Source organism: Dermacentor andersoni, chromosome 7, assembly GCF_023375885.2.
Source record: "Dermacentor andersoni chromosome 7, qqDerAnde1_hic_scaffold, whole genome shotgun sequence".
In the NCBI taxonomy this organism is placed as follows: Eukaryota; Metazoa; Arthropoda; class Arachnida; order Ixodida; family Ixodidae; genus Dermacentor; species Dermacentor andersoni.
The window spans coordinates 96,489,867-96,516,719 of record NC_092820.1 but is presented as its reverse complement, the minus strand read 5'-3'; the positions used below and the strand labels follow the sequence as shown (position 1 = coordinate 96,516,719).

General features: G+C 48.0%; 1 long non-coding RNA gene across 1 annotated transcript in view; it reads right to left on the bottom strand.

Moving 5' to 3' along the window:
• Positions 1-535: 535 nt before the first annotated feature.
• Positions 536-26,853, bottom strand: part of LOC126534930 (uncharacterized) — a 45,513-nt gene continuing 19,195 nt past the window's right edge. The window contains exons 2-5 of the long non-coding RNA XR_011895478.1: positions 25,684-25,820; positions 25,553-25,620; positions 14,657-14,743; positions 536-812 (exon numbers count right to left, since the gene is read on the bottom strand). This is a non-coding gene — a long non-coding RNA (uncharacterized lncRNA). The remainder of the gene's footprint in view (positions 813-14,656; positions 14,744-25,552; positions 25,621-25,683; positions 25,821-26,853) is intronic.

Here is a 26,853-nt window from a genome sequence, read left to right as displayed (position 1 = left end):
CCTGCTTTTGGAGCGCACGTCTTAGGCGCCCGTTCCTGGTTTGAGCGCGTGAGTCTCTGGGCGTAAACGCGCAAACGCGATCGTGCCCCTGCTCACGTGTTCGCGTCGTCTTCTTCCAAAGCTGGCTGCGATAGCCCTCATTATTCCATCGTTCCCATGCTTCCATTCGCGCTTTCGCCGCCGTCTTCTTCCAGAGCTGGCTCTGATGTCGCTCATCATGCCAACGTGCCAACATTGCCCCTCCCTTTGCGTAGGCGCTGACGGCACTGGCCCATGTACACAGCTGCGCTCAAATTTTGCATTCGGTAGCATCGTAATCGTCAGACATCCTTGTTGACTTTATTGCAATAACCATCACAGAAACAAAACAATTTTCACGCTGCATTGTACCTCGTCACACCTTAACAAAACAAAAAAATATATTTGTATCCTAAATATATTTACTTACTCAATTTTATAGGAAAAGCAAAGGCAGTGCTACTAATTTCTAGAAAAAAATATAGTTATTATCACTAGTAAATGAATCATTAAACAGTATCTGATGAAAATTTTATTATTGATCAGTCGTTTTTACCAGCCTTCCACAAGATAAACAATTCAATGCAACGGCGTGGTATATTGCTGATATTTCTCAGATAATCATACGGGATCACGTCTTGTCACAGAAGCTTGCTGCAGTATTGCCTGGCAATCACTAGAATAAAGCGGCTTTCCAGCGCCAGCAGTTTTATTGAAGTAGAGCGAACAATCCTCTGATGGGCCCTCCACAACGGAAGAATTCTTAATGCGCAGGTCATACCAAGGTCTCGTACCTGCAAAAGAAAAATTCGGTCATGGATCCGTGGCCTTAGGTGGAGGGCTATGCAGTTTATTATATATTTAGGTTTATATGACTGCAAACTCGCGATGCAAGAAGACTGATAAATAAGGAAGCTAGCTTTTATTGCGTTAACATTCTTTGTGTACGTAACACAATTTCCGAGGGCTTCGTATCTTTGTACACTTGTATATAAAAATTAAATTGTGCGGTTTTACTTTCCAAAACCACTTTCTGTTTATGAGGCACGCCGTAGTGGAAATTTGGCCACCTGGGGTTCTTTAACGTGTACCTAAATGTAAGTACACGGGTGTTTTCGCATTTCGCCCCCGTCGAAATGCGGCCGCCGCGGCCGGGATTCAATCCCGAGACCTCTTGCTCAGCAGCCTAATACCACAGCCACTGAGCAACCGTGGCGGGTACGCTTGTACATATCAGTATATCTATCTGTACTGCTGTTTGAACCCATCCTTTGACGCCGACTAAGAGCGATGCGTGTATGCCACTCAGTCTGTGCTCGTCTTCAATGAAGCTCCCTAACGGAGAGTTGATGTAACCAGGCATGCGAAACTTGGAAAGTACCACTCTACAATGACCAATGAGACGCCTTAAATTTTTCTGTTTCTTAGTAGACTCAAGGCCACGTCAGCATTTCTCCTCGCGGACAGCAACCCGACGCATTGGCAGGTTACACGAGAAGTGCACTGGGTACGTGCCACTTTTCATTGAACCACTCGCCAACTTGAGTCACTGAGTATCTGCCAATGAGTGTGCGACAAGCGGCGGCACAATTCTCAGCCTTCGCTAGAAAAGGCACGCCGCGCTTTTCGGAGACCACGCATGCAGTAGTCACCAGTACCATTAGATGGCATAGCGTGTCCGGAAAGAAGCACCATAGATTAGTGCCATTGCCGCCTGTCGCGTTCCTCTGCATTCGCACGCAAACGTCTGCCATGCATGTTGGAGGCCACGTATAGGTTTCGCGGTGGCTGCGCGCGATGGCGCCGACTATTTTTAGAGAAACCTGAAAGTGGAGTCCCGCTACAGTACACGCCTCCTGCATAACTGGTTTCGGCGGGCGAAACACAGTGTATCTATATATATTTTGATTCAGTACTATGCGCGGTAAAGTCGACAGTCATCCTCAGACAGTTTCTGACGAAAGTTTCTTTAATTATAATGAATGAAGTGGTGCATGCACAGGAACCATTTAAAAGCTTGTTAGAACCTCAAGGCCCCAAACAATTACAAGACAGCGAACAGTTCATACGAAGCAAACGTCATACAAAGCAACCCTCTTCAGCTCACTAAGCACAGGAAAGGAGACGCTAAACTCCTAATCAAAAATGTATGCTAATCCTACAGACATTTACTTTGATTGTTAATGCACTTAATCTACATGGTCATTAAGCCGATATGTAATAATAAAGAATCGTCTTTTTTTGTCCACTTTATTCTTGCAGACGAGTTTTTCATAGGCGATGCAGATGTCGGAGCTAGTCCGAGGTAGACCTAGCTCAGGGAGCGCTGGGCTTCGAACTGTTTATTTTTATACATTGCGATGCACACGCTGCGCGGCCAAGAGCTAACTTCCTCCTCCTGGACGGGTGCTGCACGCTGAGCGAGTTGTGGCCTGCGGCCCGGGCCCGAGGCTAGAGGCGCTACAGGGCTCCCCCCATAGAGCGGAAGCCAGAGGAGCCGCCCAGTGAACGTCCTTAGATGCGGCCGCCCAGAGTGATGAAGGGACGGAGGCGAGGTTGATTGCAAGGACTGCGAGTGCAAAGGCGGCGACATAGGTAGGTTTGGGTCGGTCAGCAGCCACGACGTCTTCGCGACCGTTAATGTCCAGCGTGAACGTCTTAGGCGTACGATGGGGTACGCGGAATGATCCATCCGTGGTGAGGGGTGCACGCATGTGGTCACGTCGAACAAAAGCATGGCTGCAGGAATTCATATGCTGGCTGACAAATACAGACCGGTGGTGCCAGTCAGCAGCAATTACAAGAGCAATTTATAAAACGTGGTGCGCAGCTCCTAGATGTATGTTGCAGCATTATGGGTGCAAGATGGCGATGACGGCGCAATGAATTCTCCTTGAAGGCGCAGGTGAACGTCATAGATGAGTTCAAACGAAGAACAACCTAGGTCGGCCTTCAGTGCTGATTGGATGCCCAGAAGGACGAGGGGAAGTTGGGCGACCCAACGTACCCTTGGCTGATAAGTGGTGAGGGCAACATTCACTTGTCGATGAAGCCCTTCCATCATGACATTCGCGGAAGGATAGCAGGCGGTTGTATGAATGCGTCAAACGCCCTGGATGTTGGCAAGCGCCGTGAATAGTGCCCATTGAAACTGGCGGCCTTCGTCGGTGGTGACAATAGAAGGGCATCGGAAATGTGACACCCTGTTGCTAATGAAAGCTGTAGCAACTGTCCCTGCCGTAGTGTCTGTTATGGAAAACGGCTCTGGCCATCGGATTAAGCGATCCAAACATGTCAGCAGGTAACAGGCCCCATGTGATGCCGGAAAAGTGCCGGCAATGTCGAGGTGGACTGGGGAAATCTCGCGTCTGGAGGCCGAATGGCGAATTAGATGTGGCGGCATTTCGGTGAACTTTAACCCACTCGCCTTAACGAAGGTTCGCTCCTGCAGCAGGCTAATAAGCAGCAGCAAAAAGTACTGAGAAAGCTATGTGATCTAAAAAATGTTCTCAGTTTCTATTTTTTTCAAGTTCGCTGCTGCTGTGTGTGCAGCACGACAAGATAAATAATGGTGAAATATGTGTGTGTGTATTCCACAAGGTGCGTGCTCAGAGAAAGCTTTCAGAAAATTTGTGCTATCTCCCCAACAATAGATCTCATGTCTGCAGCATTTCCACAGGATATAAAATTTGCAAGCTGGCAATTATGACATAACTTGCAACATTCTTACTGCAGTGCCGTATTCACAATTTCCACTTCCGGGCTATTTAGAACCTGGCTTTTCTTCAGCTTGATTGATTCACCTAAGTACCACCTCTGAGTTAAATATGATTGCGGGCTTGAGTACATATCCATAACGTGCCCCACGCTAACTGTATTTCTCACATGAAGAATGACATGAAAGTACTGCTATTTTACAACATCGAAAACGTGAGGGAAGACGAGAGAAGAGCTATTAGGCTATCAAAGCAGACGAGTTTGAAAAACGTATCGAAGATTGGACAAATATATTGAGTGTAAGGCAGAATACCTTCAAATTGCTAAGTTTGTTGTGTAAAAATAAATATTATAGAGGTTTTTAATATAATTCCACTTTCGGGTACCCCCTCGAATAATGCTTCCTGAGTGCAGTGTAGCATCAAGCTTCAGGCTGATCTCTTTAGATGTTGCAAAAGTTGCATGTTCGGATAATCTGGTCCCACAAACAGCTGGATACGCATGACAGTCAGCCTGTTGCAATGCTCGCAAGTGAATCACCGAAAGCTGGGCATGCTCGGCCTTTCTGCTTATTACACAGGCTAAAGCTTCCACTCTGCTATTGCTTATGTTATAGCAGCAGCGTCCCTCTCTCTCAATGTCCTTCCTTATTATTCTGTCAACTTGCTAATTTGTACTTCTGGGGACCTCGTTATAGTATCGACTACCGAACTTGGCCGATATGTGCCTGAATATACAGTGGCACTCTTGAAGCCACGCTGTACTTCGCATGCATTTTATTAGAGTCAACTTAAAATATGCAGTTGTCTGTGTCATTCTTACGTAAACCAGGTTTTGTGCTGTGTATAATGCATAGGTCAGCTCCCCTAAGAAAGACCAGAAACAATATTTTCTCACCTAACAAAACGGGTTTAGGCACGCCATGCTCAAACCATGGTTTCATAGGAACATATAATATTATGATATGTCGAAAAAGATACACACTATTAAATGTAGCAAACGAAGATCATAACGCATTATAATTTGACAGTTAAAATGCGAGCGACCACTTAACTTCTTCCCTTAGCCCCGTTTGGCATAGACATCATTGTGGCGCAAAATGAGGCGTATGTCATTAGCAACCTTCTGGGATAACTACAAACAAAATAGGTACTTGCGAAGATACTGAGATAGTACCATAATGAACCTCATCCAAAGCGCGCTTTCTTTTTCCATTTAGGGAATGAAGCCATTGTTTTAAAAGGATAGACAGTCATTCAGGACATTATTTGACGTAGTCTAGCTGAGATTTTGTCTCGTATTGACTCAAACGAGCCACACACCAATTGACTGACGCGTGAAGTTTGCGTGGTCACCCAGCCAGTCAAATAATCGTTGGCCTGGCTGGTCGACTAAACAATCCTAGTTGATGGGACCCATTTTAAAACAAATGGGATCTTTTAGTAGGGTGATGCTTAGGGAAAAAAGCAGCGCTAGCAAGTCTTAGCACACTGTCCAGCATTATATAGACTGTAATACGGCACACTGGATTCCAGTTCATCTCGATTCCAGGTCATCTCGGTTGACTGACGGGAATTCAAGAAATTGCCCGAACTGCATGACCCTTGTATTTTCAAATATATTGCAAGGTCCTGTTCATCATATTGTTTCAGGTTTGTACTTCCCAAGCTATGCCTCTAAGTTATGTCTCTAAAATTCATTTTCATTCTGCTGCAGAATATGCATGGAGTAAATTGAAGTGCCTAGACCTCAAATTGAAGAGGAGCACAGGTTCCATGCTGCAGAAAATGGGGCCCAAGAGCGATTTCTCTTCCGAGGAATTAAGTGGCGAGTAAAGATTCCTACTCACTGCTTCATCGTTCGTTGTGCTGTGACAGGCACTGTTACACACAAAGTTAATGGAAAAAAAAAAAAAAAAAAACGCGACAAATAAAGCGTAGACTGTGTGCTGAGTTTGATGAACAAGAATGATGAACCTAATCCTAAGCTGCTATCACCAGCTCCAGGTTAGATGCAGTAAAAGTTCAGAAAAAGGTAATCAGAATGAACCAGAACTGTCAAGGTGACCACCTTTAATCGTATCGAGGTTATATGTTAGAAATTATGTTAGATGATGAGTTCTGACACACACGGTCACTCACGCAGGCTTCAATACCAGCCGCCACGTTGCAGAATGCCCCGATATCTCTCGTCGCTTTACGCTTGCTTCGGAGCAGGATTTCCGCGCTGTCAAAAGATTGTGAGCAACTGAATCTCGTGCAGGGCGCTTCCAAGTAGTCCGGTGCATTTATTAGCCTTAGAGCATGTCTGGGATCTCTGAGCCTGATTCCAGCACCAGCCGGTTTGTCCCATTTAAGCGCAGTTGCATGTGCCCGGTGCCCTTTAAATGAGCCCCTCTTTTACGTGACATGTGCGCAAATTCGTCATGTGCGAAGAGGCAGTCGTTTACAAGATACTGGTCACCAGCAACCATGCTTGCCTTGAATAAATGGGCTGGTGCTTGAATCAGAGACTCTGGGAACACACACGTGCCCTCGGCCTAGTAAATGCACCACATAACTTGGCTCTGCACTGCACTAGATGCGGTTGCATGCATTATTTTGAGAGGACAAAAGACATGCTCAGAAAGAAGTGTAATGGGACGAGAGAGAAATGGAAAGCATCTTGTGTGGTTGTGGATGTTGCTGAAACCTACTTGAGCGAGCCATCTGTGTCGCTACATCATCAAGTGAGTCGCCGTTTCGGTTCTGATTGATTCCAAGTTTCCTTTCTACGCTTTTTTTGTGCATTCAACTTTCAGTTGATACTAGCGGCTCATAGTATAAATCCTTCTTATTCATTAAACTCGGCTGACAGTTCGAGCTTCTCTTGTGTGTTTTAGTTCCCCTAAATTCGTGTGTCACAACGCAACAAACAATAAAGCTACACTAACTAGAGCCTTTTTTAAGCTTTGTGTACCTTCCTTACCCACTACTTCATTCCACGGAAGAGATATTTTTCGCTCAAGTTAGCCAGCCATGAAGAGACAAATAAAGAGACAAATAAAGAGCGCAAACAACACTATTGCGTCTCTTATTTCATTGCATGCATGCATGTCACTTCCCGGTAGGTGGGCTACACAAATTCTCTCGACTGTGTGCTTATATGCTGCTTCATGTGCCCACAATCTCGATAGACTTTCTGCAAAAATGCTGTATCCTGCGGTAACACAGTCTGAGCCGACTTTCCGCAGAAAGGGTGTACTGATTGCCCGATGGGAGGTAACAGGGGGTGACAGAAAGTCTGGCACCTGTCTTTAGATATTCTGCATCTCGGGTGGCTCATGGTGTGTAAACTTTCTGCAGCAAGTCTACAATTATTTTTGTAAGGGCTTTGGCGGCGTTGCACCCGAAGTCTACCGGCGTAATTAGAGTAGAGGCTGCATTTACTTGTCGGCTGTGCATACTGGAGCGCTGCTGAAGCGTCATCACCATAGCGGTGGCTTCGGTGAGCAATTCCGCAACAGGCTTCGACGGATTCCGAAAAAGACTGACAAAGAACTCTTCCTTTACGGCTGTTGTCAGATGACGCACCTTCTTCTTTCCGACACGCTCGGATCGGAACGCTGAAGGAGTCGTATCATGTCATCCACGTACAACGTGACGTTCTGGTTGGGCTTGTGAACGCGTGACTGAAGGACTGGCTCCGCCTTCTTCCCTCCGATCGCAGTTGGAGTAAGTCTCCAGTAGCTTCCGCTGACACCCAGTGCTCACATTTGTAGTAGCCGCAGTCACTACTTTTTCCTGCCGGCCATGATGACGAGGCAATTTCACGGTTCCTAAACCACGTGCGAGCACCGTCCTCGAGGATGAAATAGACTTTCCTGAGTCTGGTGTTGTTGCCCAGTCGTTAAACGCAGCTACGCGCTCGAACTCAGCCAGCCAATTTTCCACGTTTCTGAGAAGACGACGACGGTGCGAGCGGTCGCATGTTGCCTCGGCTCCTGAATTTTTTTTTTGTGCCTACCCGATCACTTCAGGAGCCTGATTTCCTGCCTGAACCTTTGTGAGTGTTATTGGAATTCTTGACAGTTCTTTTATCAACTCCGACGCCCTTACGTAAGCCGCAGCCCTTTTTAGGGTTCTCGGCTGACCATCTCGCTGCTGGGCCTAGCTCCGCCTAGCATGGGCGCAGGAATGGAGCGCGATGGCGCGCGCACCTGGCACGAGATCCACGATGACCTCTCAAGACAGCGTGAGCATCCTTCGCCACCAGCATACCCCACAGTGGCTCATAAGACTCAATCAAGAGCAGAACCGAAGCCCCGGCCGCTGCCGCGCAGCGATTATAAAGTCATCCAAAGAGTTCGTGGGGGCAACTGCGCTCGAATCCATGCATGCATCCTCAGACAAGTCATCCTCAAGGCTGCGGGGCTCCCCATCACCGACCGCACCAGTGACCAAATTCGTGCCAACACCATCAACAATACCGTTTTAATCAGCACACCAGACATGGGACATGCAGATCTCTACCACAACATCCAGAGTGTACAATTCAATGGTAACGCTTACGAAGTCGCCACCCGTGTGGCCGATCCCATCGAAACGTGCAGAGGATGCATTCACTTGCCCCCAGATTACTCAGAAGGTGACATCGCCTCAACCCTCCGCAGATGCAACCCAATATTGATTATTCGGGGTGCACGACGCCTGGGCAATACTGAAACCATCATTATCATATTCCAAGGCAAAATGATCCCTTTCTACGTCAACTACGACGGCTGTTCACTTCCATGCCACCCCTTCAGGCAGGAGGTAGAAGCCTGCACCCGATGCCGTGGGATTGGTCATCGTCAGGACGTCTGTACTAATGCCACCGACACACTCTGCCCCAAGTGTGGAATGAAAGACGCACCCATGGACCACGAATGTGACCCGATATGTGTTGTGTGCAACGGAAACCATCAAACCGGTTCCTCACTGTGCAAACAATGGTTCAAACCGCGCCCTACACCTCCCAGGCATAAACAAGACACTTCACCCACCAACCGAACTCCCAGTCTCGACCGCACTCGCGACTCAAGCCGGCGAAGAAGTCGCTGCAAAAGCAAGGACCGCGGGCCAGGCTATGCAACCCAAGACGTCGCCTAGCCAGCTCTATAATCAAAGCCCTACTCTCATCAACTCCTCGCGCAACCCACCCCAGGTAAGCTGGGCTAAGGTAGCCTCTTCCAGCTGCTCCTCAAACCAGACTGCTAATAATGAATCCCTCCTTGAAGAAAATGCAATTCTAAAAGCCGAAATTCAAAGACGTAAACTAGAACTCCAATCTCGTCACCCCTCTACTTCAACCTCTGAAGCCCCTCTCTCTAACACGACAATTTCGACTCATCATCCATCAGCCCTACCTGAAACCTCTTCACACCACCCCATGGACACTAGGCCCTCCACTGAACGGAAACCGCTTCACCCTCCCCCCAACAAACGTTAAACTCCGAGCACTCCGCGATCAGAGGACACCCTGGACGAGACAATGTTAAATTATAACGACAGGCTAACCGCGTTGGAGACTAAATTCCATAATATACTCACTGCAATAGAAAAAAATCAATACAGATTACACAGCCAGGAATGAAAAGCTCGACAAATTTATTGAATTCATACAAGCACACATCCAACAAACTACAAGTTGGATAGCTGGAGTCACCGCGAATCATCCTAACATAGTTGCACCTGCTCGATCCGCCTCCCCACCAGCTCCGCTTAAGAATGGTCAATAACTCGACACGCTCCGAGTTTGAAGTGTGGCAGGGGAACTGTAGGGGGTTTCAAAAAAAGAAAGCACACCTCCAGCAGTTTCTAGCCTCCTCTTCTAATCTCCCAGCTGTCATTGCGCTTCAGGAAACTCACGGACTAATCAGCTTCCCAGGTTATATTGTCTATCAGAACAATAAGGTATCCCGGCCCGATACGGCAATTCTTATGCAAAAGCACCTCACTGCCAATCACTCCCAATTCGAAAGCGTCGATATAGAGCACAATTTTCTAGAAATTATTCCTTGGAAAAATAATGCATCTGGCCTTTGCATTTTCAATATCTATAGTCGTCCACAAAACAAACATCACCGCTTTGACTCCCTTTTCGCTCAAGCCATTGCCGCTGCCACCCACCACCCCCTCCTTATTCTTGGAGATTTCAACGCACCCAACCATTTGTGGGGTCACTCCGTTTCTACTCCTAAGGGCAGAGCCCTATGGATCCACATACAAGACCACAGACTCACATTACATAACGACATCAATGCACCAACCAGGCTAGGCAATAGCGTAGCTAAGGACACTTCCCCCGATCTTACGCTTACACATAGAATCCAACACGTCACATGGCACAACTCACAAGTTAACCTCGGTAGCGACCATTACATCATTACCATCACACTACAATTCAAACACAAACCCTTTGCACCCAAACGCCTCAGCCTTACCAATTGGGACAATTTTCGAGGGGCCCGCCAGATATCAGCTCCCACAGACATTCAAGACATTTCAGAATGGGTTCCGCAACTACACTCAGACGCCCAGACGCACACTACCACTCTGCCCTCCGAAACCGCTCTCACTACGGTTGATTGTAAGCTTCTACACATGTGGGAAGCCAATCTCTTCTCAAACGGTGGAAGAGGCAACGGTTCAGCCGAAAACTAAGGCTCAGAATTGCGAAATTAGACCTCCAGATCCAGGAGTACGCCACACAACTGGCCTGCCAAAAGTGGGGCCAGGTATGTGAAAGCATGCATGACAACCTCGATAACAAGCACACATGGCAACTCTTGCGACATTTATTAGACCCTACACATGGCGCACACGCCACAACCATAGCATAAACAAACTGCTACATGCACACAAAAACAATCTCAACGGATTCTTAGACGACCTCCGAAATAAACATCTGCCTCCCACTCAGATGTATGACATGCCAAAATATACTGGCGAGCCCAACGAGCTACTTAGCGCCGCTATCACGGAAGCAGAGGTTCGTCATGCCCTCGCCACCCTGCGCACAATGTCAGCACCAGGCCCCGACCTTATTAACAATAAAATACTCCGTAATCTAGACAACTCTGTCACAGCCATCACGGCGTACTTCAATCACTGCTTTGACGCTGGCACCCTCCCTAGTTCGTGGAAAGATGCCAGGGTAATTTTTATCCCAAAGCCAAACAAACCACTCAACACTTCTAATCTTAGGCCTATGTCACTAACCACTTGTCTAGGTAAAACACTCGAACACGTCATCCTCAACCGACTCAGTAAATACATGGAGGACAACAATCTTTATACATGAGAAATGGTAGGTTTGCGAAAATCTCTCTCATGCCAAGATATCATGCTTCGAATGAAGCATGATATCATTACACCCAATAGCAGTCTAGATACGCAAGCAATTCTCAGTCTGGACCCCCACGGAGCCTTCAATAACGTTTCACATTCCGCCATCCTCCGAGAGCTTAATCTCATTGCGGTTGGCGAAAAGACATATTACTACATATGTACCTTCTTATCCAACCGTACCGCAACGATACACATAGGCACAGAGCAATCCCTTTCATACGCTTTAGGTAGCTACTGCACGCCCCAAGGCTCAGTCCTGTCCCCATTCCTTTTTAATCTTTCTATGATGCCGATTGCGCGAGCATTACGGTCTATTCCCTTCTCAAGTTTTCACTCTACGTTGATGACATCACTCTTTGGACGACTGGCGGCTCCGATGGAGAGATTCAAGACACTCTACAGGCCGCAGCAGACGCCGTCGTGGCTCATGCCGGGGCTATGAATCTCACATGCTCCCCTCAAAAATCCGAGCTACTTCTCCCATCCCACGGGGAGGCCGGAAAACACATGTCTAGTATACAGGTCATCCTAAACCACAGCCCCGTTATTAGAGTAGACAGGCTCCGGGTGCTCGGTTTACACATTCAAAGCAACCGGCTCAACACATATACCCTACATTCACTACACACCACAGTCCATCACACCCTGCGCCTTCTAGGGCAAGTCTGCAATAAACATAGCGGACTAAAGGAGGCCGAACTTCTTCGCTTGATTCAGGCCTTCGTTATCAGTAAGATTACATTCGCCACACCATATCTACATTTCCTTAAATCAGAATCAGATAATATCGACACTCTTTTACGCAAAATATATAAATTCGCCGTGGGGGTCCCCGCTAATGCTTACTGGAACTTTCAACACACTTACTGAACTCACAGAAGCCCATCTGACATCCCAATATAGCAGACTTCCTAACACTGCAACAGGTCGACACATTCTACCAGCTCCTTCTATCACTCCGGCACCCATCATCAAGACTAAATACACCATTCCACATCACATACACGAGAACCTCTGCACCCCCCCCCCCCCCTTCCTAAAAACATGCACTCTGTGCATCACAAACAGCGCAGGAGGCAGCGAGCAAAGGCTCTCCAAAAACAATTATCCACCTCTATAGACGTGCTCTATGTTGATGCCGCCGAATATGGGAACAGAAAACATTACGCAATATCAGTCATTAACTTTCACGGCCAGGTCGCTGCAGCCGCCTCCATTCCTGGCTCTTCCTCGGAGGAGGCGCAGGAAGCGGCCATAGCCCTGGCCCTCACAATCCCAAATTCATCAGTTATCGTTAGCGATTCCAAAGCAGCCATACATAACTTCGGAGCGGGAAGGGTCTCTAAGCCAGCCCTTTCTCTCCTCTTGGCCCATCCTTTCCATCAAACTGTGGCATTGATCTGGACTCCCGCGCATGCGGGCCTTGCAGGAAACGAGGCGGCTCATGCCAGTGCCCGAGGATTTACAGTCCGGCTCAGGCATCAGGTGTGTCGGACCTCGCCACGGAGGAGGCGCCGTTTACAGCGCGGGATCGACTTATTACTTTCCACGACTTCTGTACACAGTACCGATTAGACCGCTTAACCTTTCCGCCACTCATGGGAAAATCTCCGCGTAGGTGTGAAGTTCTGTGGCGACAGCTGCAGACTCGCAACTTTCCGTCCCCTTACCTCCTCCACCGCATTCATCGCGCCATTTACCTTTCTCCCTCTAGTACATTCTGTGTCTCTCCCAAAGCAGACTTAAACCACATCAAGTGGGGGTGCCCAAAGCACCCCCTTCCCCCTTTCCTCACGCATTTAATATCTAGTGAGGAGCAGTGGGAGGCTGCCTTGCGCAGCTCCAAGCCCGATCTTTAGGAGGCCATCCTGGAGTGGGCTGAGAGGATAAAGGACGCCTACTTCAAGTAGTTCCTCCCCCCCTTTATTCCATTGCCCCCTTCCCTTTAAAGAGGGATCAATAAAGTTTTTCATCATCATCATCATCCACGTTTTTAATGGAGTCGTAATGAAAAGCCATCGGCACCCGAAGCTCAACAGCGTCATGCAACTCGATGTCTAATTTTCGGTAGTATACGCAGTAGTTGCAGTCAATACTTTTTTCTGCAGGTTTCCAAGTTCTAAGGCCTGGCCCCGAACTCGCCGGCTTATGCGGCGAACTCCTGCGCCAGTCGAACTTACCAGGCAATCTACACAAAAATTCTCGCGTATTCCCTGGTGAAGTGCCCGCTGATGCGCTGAGTCTCCCGGCGTTAACACTTTACTCAGCGTAAGCGTCGACACGCGGTTGCGAAGATGAAGATCTTTCTCCGATTCTTCAGTCCCCTTCTCGGCCACACCATGTGGCAATATATCCATCGCATATAAATTATACTTGACAAAGCAGCGGTGTATGTGCGTGCAATTCTTCGTTGTATTGCTCATGAAAACAGTGGCGGTGGAACAAAGAAGGTGTGCATGACTATGATGTTCATAAGCCTACAAACATGCTACACACCCACAATACCCAATGCACCTAAAATAATGAAGGTCGTGGAATTATACAAGGAAATGATCGACAACGTCAATTACAACAATCATGTCGCAGCGATAATGACATGTACTTACGGCAACTCGCAGGATTCACAGCCGCGAAGTGCTCTATAATTTATATCTGTAAGAATGCGTCTTGTATGCAAAAAGGTTGTTTTCCTAGTTTAGTCATCTAGCCCACAAACAATGTATTCTTTTTCGTTTGGATGACATAGGAAAATGGAAATTCAGGCTACCTCCAGTAAGATTTTGAAAATACCAACTGCCCCTTTTTTGATGATGTCAAGCGCACATTTTCCACTTCCTCTTATACCTGGTTGTCTCCTTCCTCTCATTGTATTAAGGCTTGACTTTTTTTCAGCTATTATTGCAAGATAGCATGACGGAGCGTGTTGCTGAGAATTCATAGGTGGGAATTGCAATAAAGTGGACGTCTCTATTTTTTTAATATCGAAACAGTAGCTATTTTGAACGGATATTCCGCAGGATGACAATCTTATCAATGCAGGCATTAAAGCTTCTGAACAAGGTTATGTACACGTATAATCGTGCAACCTCCAAAATATTGTTGCGAAATGACGGAGGAAACGCAATACTGGGGGTATTTGTATAGTTCTCTCGTTTTATTTCTATCCCCCCAACATATTAAAAACAACCCAGTTTCATGACATGCAGGTACATCTAAGCCATTGCTAATCGTCATTTCTATGAAGACCCGTGCTACACTGCAGAAACATTTGCGACAATTTTGACGGAACTTATAATGTCTCGACAAATTACATTTGCAGCACATGTGTTCTGGGCAGCCTTTCTTAATTTACGTTCTGGTAGGCTCACATGCAGGACATTATTAACAACATAATTGGGCTAATTCAAGGTAAACTGGTGGATTGATTGCTTTGACGTAGGTCGCATACAGGGAAAAATTCTGAGTACGTTTAAGCTTTATGGCGCCGTTTGAAGGCATGATTAATAAGGAAGCATTCAGGAAGAAATAGTAAGAAAAATCTTATAACGTACCAGGGAACGGCAGCCACACTTCGAGGACGGCGCAACTGTTATTCTCATTCACGTAAACTAGCTGCTCCGCAGTTATACTCCAACCATCTATAGGAGGAGAGAACAGTGAGGGTATGTGAGATCCAAATATATTTTTCCCTTTGGTGACGAAAATGTCATGAAAGCGGGACAGTCAGCGATAGACATACCCTCGCCCAACGTACGGTGATGATATATATGATACATATATATATATATATATATTTATATATATATATATATATATATATATATATATATATACATATTGTCACGTGGTGGTGACGTTAAGAACACAGTAACAATACTGTGAAAGGCAAAACTAGATTTTATTGCGCGAACCTGTGCCCACAAAACAGGCTACACTTATAGCACAAGGAAAGCGGCGAACACAGTCGGCGATCGTCGAAAAATCTGATCAGCGGGTCAAGCGCGTCGGCTTTTATGCAGCAGTCATCGAATGTTCCAGACTAATCGTTGGGACCTGCATGCCTTCTACAAAGTTCTACACAATTCGCGTCAAGCGATGAAATCAGATAACGCGAGGTTCGGCGACAACAGACAGCCGGGTAGAAGCATCGATAAATTTCCAGAAACGTCGGATACATGCAGGCGCGTCCCGCGCTGTGCGATTACAGTTGTTAAGCGGCGAAACGTGGTCGCCCGATGAAGTTAAGTACACGTGTCAATACCCCCCGCTTAAAAAGCATCGACCCGATGCTGCAAACAAACGAAAGTAATAAACAAAAGCACTCGTAGCAAAGAAAAGAACAAAAATGACGAAGTTCGTCAGCGTCCGTAAAAGGGTTTAAGGCGCACCACGTGGACCACTTCAGATCGTGCGCGCCGCCGCTGTGAATGCGAAATGCCGTCTGGCACGACCTCATAGTCCAGAGCGCCAACACGTCGGATGACCTTGTAGGGACCGAAATAGCGTCGGAGTACTTTCTCACTGAGTCCTCGTCGGCGTATCGGGGTCCAGACCCAAACACGGTCGCCAGGCTGGTACTCGACGAAGCGTCGTCGGAGGTTGTAGTGTCGGCTGTCGGTCCTCTGCTGGCTCTTGATTCGCAGGCGGGCGAGCTGTCGGGCTTCTTCGGCGCGCTGGAGATAGCTAGCGACGTCAACATTCTCTTCGTCAGTTACGTGCGGCAGCATGGCGCCAAGCGTCGTCGTCGGGTTCCTGCCGTAAACCAGCTTAAACGGCGTGATCTGTGTTGTTTCTTGCACCGCCGTGTTGTACGCAAAGGTTACGTACGGCAGGACCGCGTCCCACGTCTTGTGCTCGACGTCGACGTACATTGCTAGCATGTCGGCGAGGGTCTTGTTCAGGCGCTCCGTGAGACCATTCGTCTGCGGATGGTAGGCAGTTGTCCTCCTGTGGCTTGTCTGGCTGTACTGCAGAATGGCTTGGGTGACCTCTGCTGTAAAAGCCGTTCCTGTGTCGGTGATGAGGACTTCTGGGGCACCATGTCGCAGCAGGATGTTCTCGACGAAAAATTTCGCCACTTCGGCTGCGCTACCTTTTGGTAGAGCTTTAGTTTCAGCAAAGCGGGTGAGATAATCCGTCGCCACGACAATCCACTTATTCCCGGATGTCGATATCGGAAACGGCCCCAACAAATCCATCCCAATCTGCTGGAATGGTCGGCGAGGAGGTTCGATCGGCTGTAGTAATCCTGCTGGCCTTGTCGGTGGTGTCTTGCGTCGTTGGCAGTCTCGGCATGTCTTGACGTAACGGGCGACGTCGGCGGTCAGACGCGGCCAGTAATACCTTTCCTGTATTCTCGACAGCGTCCGGGAGAATCCGAGGTGCCCAGCGGTTGGATCGTCGTGTAGGGCGTGCAGTATTTCTGGACGCAGCACTGACGGTACAACAAGAAGGTAGCTGGCGCGGACTGGTGAGAAGTTCTTCTTCACGAGCAGGTTGTTTTGTAGCGTGAACGAAGACAACCCGCGCTTAAATGCCCTAGGGACAACGTCGGTGTTCTCTTCCAAATACTCGACGAGGGCTTTTAGCTCCGGGTCTGCTCGTTGCTGTTTAGTGAAGTCTTCCGCGCTTATTATCCCAAGGAAGGCGTCGTCGTCCTCGTCGTCTTGCGGCGGGGGATCGATGAGGGCGTGTGATAAGCAGTCGGCGTCGGAGTGTTTTCTTCCGGACTTGTATATTACCGTGACGTCATATTCTTGTAGTCTGAGGCTCCACCGCGCCAGCCGTCCTGAAGGGTCCCTTAAGTTAGCTAGCCAACACAATGCGTGATGGTCACTGACGACTTTGAATGGCCTGCCATAGAGATATGGGCGGAATTTAGCTGTAGCCCAAATGATGGCGAGGCATTCCTTTTCAGTCGTAGAATAGTTGCTTTCCGCTTTTGACAGCGACCGGCTAGCATACGATATCACCCTTTCAAGTCCTTCTTTCCTCTGGACTAGGACGGCACCGAGGCCTAGGCTACTGGCGTCAGTGTGGATTTCGGTATCGGCGTCCTCGTCGAAGTGTGCAAGTACCGGCGGCGACTGCATGCGTCGTTTGAGTTCTTGAAATGCCTTGGCCTGCGGCGTTTCCCACTTGAACGCGACATCACATTTGGTTAGATGTGTTAGCGGCTCTGCAGTGCGTGAAAAGTCCTTGACAAAGCGCCTATAGTAGGCACACATGCCAAGGAATCTGCGCACTGCCTTCTTGTCGGTTGGCTGCGGGAACCTTGCGATGGCAGCTGTCTTCTGTGGGTCGGGGCGTACTCCTGATTTGCTGATCACGTGGCCTAGGAACAAAAGCTCATCGTAAGCGAAGCGGCACTTTTCCGGCTTCAGAGAGAGCCCTGATGACTTGATGGCTTCTAACACTGTCGCAAGCCACCTAAGGTGATCGTCGAAATTTCCGGCGAAGACAACGACGTAATCCAGGTAAACAAGGCACGTCTGCCACTTCAGTCCGGCTAACACCGTGTCCATGACGCGCTGAAACGTAGCAGGCGCCGAGCACAGTCCGAATGGCATGACCTTGAACTCGTAGAGGCCACCTGGCGTGATGAAGGCAGTCTTTTCGCGATCTCTCTCATCGACTTCTATTTGCCAGTAGCCAGACTTGAGGTCCATCGACGAGAAGCATTTAGCGTTGCATAGCCGATCCAATGCGTCATCTATCCGCGGAAGGGGGTACACATCCTTCTTCGTGATCTTGTTCAGTCGACGATAATCGACGCAGAAGCGTAGGGTTCCGTCCTTTTTCTTCACCAGGACTACAGGAGAGGCCCACGGGCTTTTCGACGGCTGGATGATGTCGTCGCGCAGCTTTTCGTCGACTTGTTGCCTAATAGCTTCACGTTCTCGCGTCGAAACTCGGTAAGGGCTCTGGCGGAGTGGTCGAGCGCTCTCTTCGGTTATTATGCGATGCTTTGCAACTGGTGTTTGTCGAATCCTCGATGACGTCGAAAAGCAGTCTTTGTATCCTAGGAGAAGACTTCTGATCTGCTGCTGCTCACTCATAGGAAGACTTGGATTCACGTCGAAGTCTGGTTCGGGGACAATGCTCATCGGGGTAGATGCGGCTGAATCCGAGAGGACAAAGGCATTGCTGGTTTCCACAATTTCCTCGATATATGCGATTGTCGTGCCCCTGTTGATGTGCTTGAACTCTTGGCTGAAGTTGGTTAGCATAACTTCCACTTGCCCTCCGTGGAGTCGAGCGATCCCTCTTGCGACGCAAATTTCATGGTCGAGCAGTAGATGTTGGTCGCCCTCGATGACGCCTTCTACGTCAGCGGGTATTTCAGTGCCGACGGAAATAATAATGCTGGAGCGCGGCGGGATGCTCACTTGATCTTCGAGCACACTGAAGGCGTGGTGACTACGACAGCTCTCCGGCGGTATCGCTTGATCTTGTGACAGCGTTATCGATTTCGACTTCAGGTGGATGACTGCGCCATGTTGATTCAGGAAGTCCATGCCGAGAATCACGTCTCGTGAACACTGTTGGAGGACAACGGAGGTGGCAGGGTAAGTCCGGTCATGAACGGTAATTCTTGCCGTGCAGATCCCAGTCGGCGTAATCAGGTGTCCTCCAGCGGTCCGAATTTGAGGGCCTTCCCATGCAGTCTTGACTTTCCTCAACTGGGCGGCGATGGGTCCACTCATGACGGAGTAATCGGCTCCTGTGTCTACTAAGGCGGTGACTGCGTGGCCGTCGAGAAGCACGTCGAGGTCGGTGGTTCTTTGTCTCGCGTTACAGTTAGGTCTTGGCGTCGGATCACGGCTGCGTCGTGTTGAACTGAAGTTGGAACGTCGCGTCGTCAAGTCGTCTTTCATCGGTGTAGTCTTGGCTTCCTGACTTCGTCGGGACGGCGGCGTGTCGTCATTAGGTCGTCGAGACGGTTTCTTGGTCGTCTTCGTCGGCGGCGGAGGATCTTCGTCAGTTCGACGAACAGCAACCGCACCCCCATCGGTTGCAGCTTTTAGTTTTCCGGATAAGGGCTCGCAGAGCAGCCCCGTGCTGGGCCGGTGTACGGTCGGCGCTGCGGTGACAGGTAGCGGCCTGGTGACGGCGAACGGGACGGTCGTCGAGGGTTCCACTGAGTGGCGGCGAGGTAGTCGGCGATGTCACGAGGGCGTTCACCTTCCCTCGGGCGCTGTGCGTTCACGGCGAAGCCTCGCAATCCCAGGTCGCGGTATGGGCATCGGCGGTACACATGGCCGGCTTCGCCGCAGTGGTAGCAGAGCGGGCGGTGGTCGGGGGCTCGCCAAATGTCCGTCTTCCTCGCGTAGGTGCGCTGGGCGACGGGTGGGCGTGCTGGCGGCGGACGACGGTATTGCGGCGTTACAGGGCCCTGGCGCGGTCGTGGAGGGGGACCTTGACGGCGGGCGACGGCGGCGTAGGTCATCGCTTCTGGCTGGGGCTGCGATGATTGTGATTGTACCTCGGGAACTCCTAGCGATCGCTGAACTTCTTGTTTGACAACTTCGGCGATTGAGGCCGCATGAGGTTGCGATGAAAGGAAGATCTTCTGAAGCTCCTCTCGTACGACTGCCCGGATGGTCTCGCGCAGGTCGTCGGTGGCCACTGATTGAACGCCGGCGTAGCTTGTTGGCTTGGTGCGTCGGTCGAATTGCCGGTTCCGCAATTCCAGTGTCTTCTCGATGTTCGTCGCCTGACGAAGAAACTCTTCGACGGTCTTCGGTGGGCTTCTTACCATTCCGGCGAAAAGTTCCTCCTTTACACCACGCATCAGTAGGCGGACTTTCTTTTCCTCTGACATTTCCGGATCGGCGTGGCGGAACAGACGGGTCATTTCCTCAGTGAAGATCGCGATTGTCTCATTCGGCAGCTGCGCTCTGGTCTCCAGTAGAGCTTGGGCTCGCTCTTTTCGCACCACGCTCGTAAATGTTTGCAGGAAGCCGCTTCGGAACAGGTCCCACGTCGTCAAGGTGGCTTCTCGATTCTCGAACCACGTCCTGGCGGCGTCCTCCAATGCAAAATAGACATGACGCAGTTTGTCGTCGCTGTTCCAGCTGTTAAATGCGGCGACCCTCTGATACGTCTCGAGCCAGGTTTCCAGGTCCTCGAATGTTGAACCGCGGAACGTCGGAGGCTCCCTGGGCTGCTGCAGCACGATGGGGGACGCTGGGGCTGCCATTGGGGTTTCCTTGGCCACAATCTTCTTGGTCTTCTCAGGTAGAAGTCCGTGCTCCGGGGGCAGCTGTTGAAGACGGCGGCTTGCTTGATGTTCCGGGACGGCGCTGGTGTTTTCTTTGTGGTCCGGGCTTGGATTACGGCTTGTCGGGGGCGTCCGGTACATGAACGTAAAGCACCTCCACCAGATGTCACGGGGTGGTGACGTTAAGAAGACAGTAGCAATACTGTGAAAGGCAAAACTAGATTTTATTGGGCGAACCTGTGCCCACAAAACAGGCTACACTTATAGCACAACGAAAGCGGCGAACACAGTCGGCGATCGTCGAAAAATCTGATCAGCAGGTCAAGCTCGTCGGCTTTTATACAGCAGTCATCGAATGTTCCAGACTAATCGTTGGGACCTGCATGCCTTCTACAAAGTTCTACACAATTCGCGTCAAGCGATGAAATCAGATAACGCGAGGTTCTGCGACAACAGACAGCCGGGTAGAAGCATCGATAACTTTCCAGAAACGTCGGATACATGCAGGCGCATCCCGCGCCGTGCGATTACAGTTGTTAAGCGGCGAAACGTGGTCGCCCGATAAAGATAAGTACACGTGTCAATATATATATATATATATATACGTGTAGGTGGAGGACGCATTAGGCAAACAACGATCCTTTGTTTTCTACGTATCGGCCGGTGTACGGTCTTCGTCAGAGAACCTCACTTTATATTTATATATAAGTAAATGCAAACAATTACAAAAGTTAGAGCCCCACGGTTTCAGTTCTCTCTTCTATATATACAGGTAGAGTATTGTGATGTCTTACGGAATGTTTAAATATTGCCTGCGCCACGTAACATCATTCTAGTTTTTGAGCTGGATCACTCAGAGAGAGATAAAACTTTATTGTGGCCTTGATGGGGTTAAGGGGTGGCGGGGGTCGGGAGACTAACCCCCAATCCCCCCCTTCCTCAGACGGCGGCTAGTCCTTGCTTTCTGGCGGCGTCTTCGCCCATCCGGACGGCCCAGAGCTACTCCTCTGGGTCCAAGCTGAGCAGCAATGTCTCCCACTGCTCGGCCGTACTAATGATGCGTGTGTTAGTGCGGGAGGTGTTGGTGGGTGAGGCTTTGGGGCATTGCCAGATAATATGATTGAGGTCGGCGCGGGCCTTGCACGCTTTGCAGAGTGGTGAGTATGCATCGGGGTACATGCGGTTGTAAAGCACGGGGTTCGGAAAAGTTCGTGTCTGAAGGAGTCGCCAAGTGGTGAATTGAGACTTATTCAGTGTTTTGTGTGCTGGGGGGTAGCGTAACCGCTCTCTGCGGTAGTGCAGGAGAATTTCTCTCAACGTGACCATTCGGTCCCGCGCGTGACCGCGATGCAGAACAGAGGGCTGGTCGGGATCACTCAGAGAGGCGGACATTACTTGCGCGAGAAATCAAAACATATATTCCACTAATTATGAAAAATCTGTTAGTCGTCTTGTGAAATATATACTTTGTGGCACATATTGCAATTTACGAATTCCAGCCGGTGAATCTACGAGGCGCATCCACTTATATTGAATTTCCACAATGACCCCAGTTTGGAGGTATGCGCCATCAGAGAGGCCGTAAAAATACACTATTCTTCAAATTACGTTTTTAATAAAACACTCCTTTATGCACTGAAGCACAACAGTAACTGGAACGCCCACGTATTTCACTCGACCGCCCCCCCTCCCATTTAGCGAAATAATTTCTCAAAACTGGTGTCATCCTGGATATTCATTTCAGGTACATACGTCAGACAAGCTGACCAGCTACACTTTGTAAATTTCAATAAATACCTTAAAGTAATTAATTAGGAAGTTATTTTACGAATTATCTTTGATTGGATATGTGTGTCGATTTCTGGCGCTGTTATTGTCCGCCTCTTCGAATAACCTAGCTCAAGAAGAAGAATTGTTATATCTACTCCAGCTGATATTGAAAAATTACATGAAACTTAAAAACCATCAACCTGTGTATATTGTCACGCCGGCCAATAATTTCATTCGATCTTGTTGAATGACTGCAGTAAAGTGTAAAGTCTAGCGTCAACATATTTCGTAATATATTTACCAAAATATGAAATGCGAAAGAATCAGACAGAGAACAGGGGGGGGGGGGGAGGTGCAGGAGCTCAGGAAATCACGTGATGGTTTCAGGGCTACCCTCTCAGTGTTCTCCAAGTTGTGCCCCTCATCATCAGCAATGCTTGGGGCCACTGACGTGCCTCGAAGAGAAGGATGAAAAGCTCCTGAAAGGCATGGAGTAATGAAAAGATTCTGCTGCGTATGCTAACAGGCAGCAAACGAACCTCGAAGCCTTTTTATAGTGTTCTTATCGCCTAGTTTTACGAGGGCGTTGCAATACGAAGAATAGCTTGTCAGCAAATAACTAGAGAAAAAAGAGAAAAGGGAAGAAAGCAGAAACGATGAGGAAAGGAAGAATTCAGCGAGCATATATAAATCAGAGGCGCAATGGGAATCACGCGGATTGCTGGTACAAATAAAAAGAAATAGACAACGAAGTATAGTAAGCAAAATAATCGGAAACAAAAACAAATTGAGTAAAAAAATAGCACTGATCCTTACGGTCAGGCCCTGTCGGTACATTACATCAGGTAAGTCGTGGATATGCTTTGAGTAGGGGCCACGTATTGGATGTTGCTATACGAATATTTGTTAATAATTGATTGAATGTATGCACGAAGATTGGATAGGTTCCCAATGTTTGCTTTTAGACTTTGTGTGGCTGTTCGAAATTGTAAAGAAAGTACGGGTATCTTTGCTCCCGTTCAAAAACATCGCTAAGGCTGCTGGAGAATGTCAAATGTTAAAGGAATGCTACACCAAATCGATATATCTTGAAAACAACATTTCGTAGCGCGTCAGCGGGATCTCTGTGGCTGTTTAAATTCAGTCTGAACGTGGTCCCAGTCTGGCAGAATTTAAAGGTTCTATTATTTTAAATGTAAAGTAAGAGAATGTAGCGTTAGCCGTCCAGGATGAAGTATGTGTGTGGCTTTGCAAAGTTGTTTGCCACGTGCTTTCGATACCAGTTTTTTTAGCGCAGTTGACTATATCCATTGTGTTCATTCACTGGCAATGAACAACTCCATGGGGCAGTGTGAAAATTGAAATCCCATGACGCAGCTCTTGCCGGTCGCGTCAATAACGCCTTATTTACTCACAATAAGGGTTTACACTTGGACAGCTTAGGAACTGTACACCTGCAACTCTCATTAGCGCCCTGTTCTCTCTCTCCTGTTTCCTTACTCCCAAAGAATGCGCTCCAAGTGTATTCAGGTTGTGAACTTTCCAACTGGAATTTGTAAACTCTATTATTACTATGTAGATTGTATATGATATAAAATATAAAATAACTGTAATATGCATCAATACTTTAACGACCAATCTCTTTTAGCCAGAGTAATCAAGGGACACACTGTGTATGTACTGCCGCTGCACGCACTCTGCAGTGGCCAACACAACGTGCCATGACACAGAACGTGTGCGAACGTTGCCAAAGTTGGATCACACAATGTTCGAGTTGCCAGAATATCTGGTAAATTGATCTCCTTTTATGTCCTACATCTAAATCCTTGCAGGTTTTCAGCGTTTTTTATTCAAAAAAATTCCAGCGGCTCTCGCGAGTGCGACATTACTTTGCCTTTTCTTCTTTCTGATGGCTGTGGTTTTGCTACTCTGAGTGAGTCCACATATAAACGGATGGTTCTTTCACTCAGACAGGCTCTATAGGTGCAGCAGACATCGCATGACGATCAATCAGTATCACATACAAAATTTTCTGCTTGACAACGCCGATGGGCTGGCAGCTCATTTCTCTTCGGCGCCGTTGATTATATTACACCTAAACTGCAAATCAATGGGATATTTGCGATTCGAAGGCAGTCATAAAGTATCTTCATCGGATTTCCGTCGCTAGTCCGGCGAACAATTCGGGTGAGAGTTATGTAAACTTCACTATCATGTGATCGCAAAAGAACAAAGCTTTGTGGTTCAATGACAGCCGGGTCAATTCCGTACTTCTCGCAACGACGTCGAGGTAGAAGTTTTGAGAAAGGCACACGAACTATCAAACCTCCAATTAAAAATGAACCAATGTTCATTTTTCATAGGAGTGGGCGTAAGCGCTAAGTGCAATACCGAAGGTTCTGGAAAGAACGTAAAACACATCTTGAGCTACTCTACACCGTTTGCAAACGAAAAACGTGACCTCATCACAGTATAAACCAGCTAGACGGAAGATCGTTTACATTGGGCAAGATTTTAGGACCATGACCTCGCATATGCAAGCCGCAAAAACCTGCAAAAGCGCTACTAAGATTTCCGTGAGCAAGTGGACTGACCAACCGTCAGTGCTAGAAAACTGAGAAATTTCAATGCGTTGATGACATCAACCATGCACTTTATCTTCTCTTTAATTTTTTCCGCCCGTTTTCGCCTGCCCCAGTGCAGAGTAGGCGGTCAGCCTTGGTTTACTTCTCTGCCTTTAATTTATCCTTCTCAATTCTCTCTCTCTCTCTCTTTGAGGCCAGGATATTGTACTGAGTGGTGCGTGAGCACACTCATGCTGGAGTGTAACCTACGTTACCCACTTACCCAGTTACTGCTTGCCCAGTTACCAGAAGAGCTTTGTGTGTTTATTCCTTAAAATTCTGCCCTAACCTACACCTTCATCAGCCCTTTTCCTTTGTACTCTTTATCTGTGCGGCCATCGCGTGCACTGTCATTATAATAAACTTGTACGAACTCGATTATTGTTGCACCATATTACCAAAGTTTCTTGCTTTGGCCCGAAAACAAGTTTCAAGTCAATGAAAGGCTCGAGATATCTTCCAACAGTGTGAAAAAAGTATGTTGTCTTATAGATTAAAAAAAAAAAACATTTTACTGCGCCCATATTACACATTTGCATGACATACCCGCAGATGCAGTAGACGCATTCAATCAGCTCAGCAGGCTACTCATGTAGGGAAATCTTTCCTTGCAGCGACGTAAGAAATTTCAATGAACCGCCTATCCCCAAACAAACTAAAAATAACAAAAAAACTTCAACTCAATTGCGTCAACTTAATATTTGCCTGTTCTCTAAGATCTGCACAACAGTTAACATTTAAATTACGCAACAATCAGAGGGAGAGAATGCAAGCATCACAAATGAGAACTTGAATTGGCGCGAAAAAGAAACACGTGTACGAGTACTCACCGAGCGTTCTAATAAACATCTGGTCCTTGCGATCCTGTCGGAACACTCCTTCTAGGGAACGTGTTTGCCTATTGGAGAAGCGTGATTTGAAAATTTTTCTAAGTACATAGAAATAAACGCAATATTCTTACTTGTGCTGGATGAGATAGTACGTCCTGTTAAATTGAATTACGTTCTCCGTGCATATTGACATAACGTCTACCTTACAACGGAAGGTAACTGCAAGCGTGGAATTGTAGGTCCAGATGGGTTCCGGTGTTTCCACGAACTGAAAGAGAACACAAACGCGCGACTTTGAAAACAAATAATTCTAATGATGCCTTAGATAAAAAAAGTGTCGGCATATATAGGAAAACCATCAAATGCATCGCTAGCATACCCGTACAAAAATGACTGTTGATTACCCATTGATATATTGGTGGGAAATTGTTGAAACAACGGACTTCAACAAATTTTCAAGAGCAATTGAGTTCACTCAACCCTTGCACAACAATATTACCGTTGAGTGTTGTCACTAAACAATTTATTGGGTAATATGTGTTGACTTTTCTAGTTGTTTTTTTTTTTTTTGTGTAGCAATTCAGTCCAGTATACAATAATTAGGTCTCGCACATGAAGACATTCCAAAAATTTATTGCGAAGCGCTCCAACCTCATTCCTGTCACTGCGGCAGGTAGGTTCTTCTTTCGCCTCGCTTTCATTAAAAGAAAATAATGTGTGAACGATGGGGAGGAATCAAATGTCGGCCATCGACCCCGGTACTCTAACCAATAGGCCACGAGCGCGCGCATACTCCTCTCATGTAAAAGCCAGTAAGCTCTGAAATACTTGGCGCGTGCGCCGCGTGCCACTTCCTCGTGCTGTCGCTACAGCTGGCGCTTTGAAGCGCCTATCTCCGGGACGGCCCCACTTTCGTAGCCGTCGTCGCTACGTAAAAACTGCAACGTTAGACTAGATTCATGACCGCCCAAGTTCATAACGATTTATTTAATCGCCGGTGTACAAATGCCATCGTCGTTTCAGCATACACTAGATGACATAGCCATTGGTACGATTCGAAATGAGCACGTTCCGGGGAGCAGAAGAATGCGAAATTCACTTGCAAGCAGGGTGACTACGCGCATGTGGAGTTCCCCAAAAGTAGACACGGCGGCAGCGCGGCCGGCGATAAGACAGGCTCCGACACGCGACCACGGAGTGCACGCGACTACGCTACCTTCGAGCATCGGACGCGCTGTGCGAACCGTAGGATGCAAGCGCGCACACGCTGCAAACATACACGTGTGAGGTCTTCGAATTTC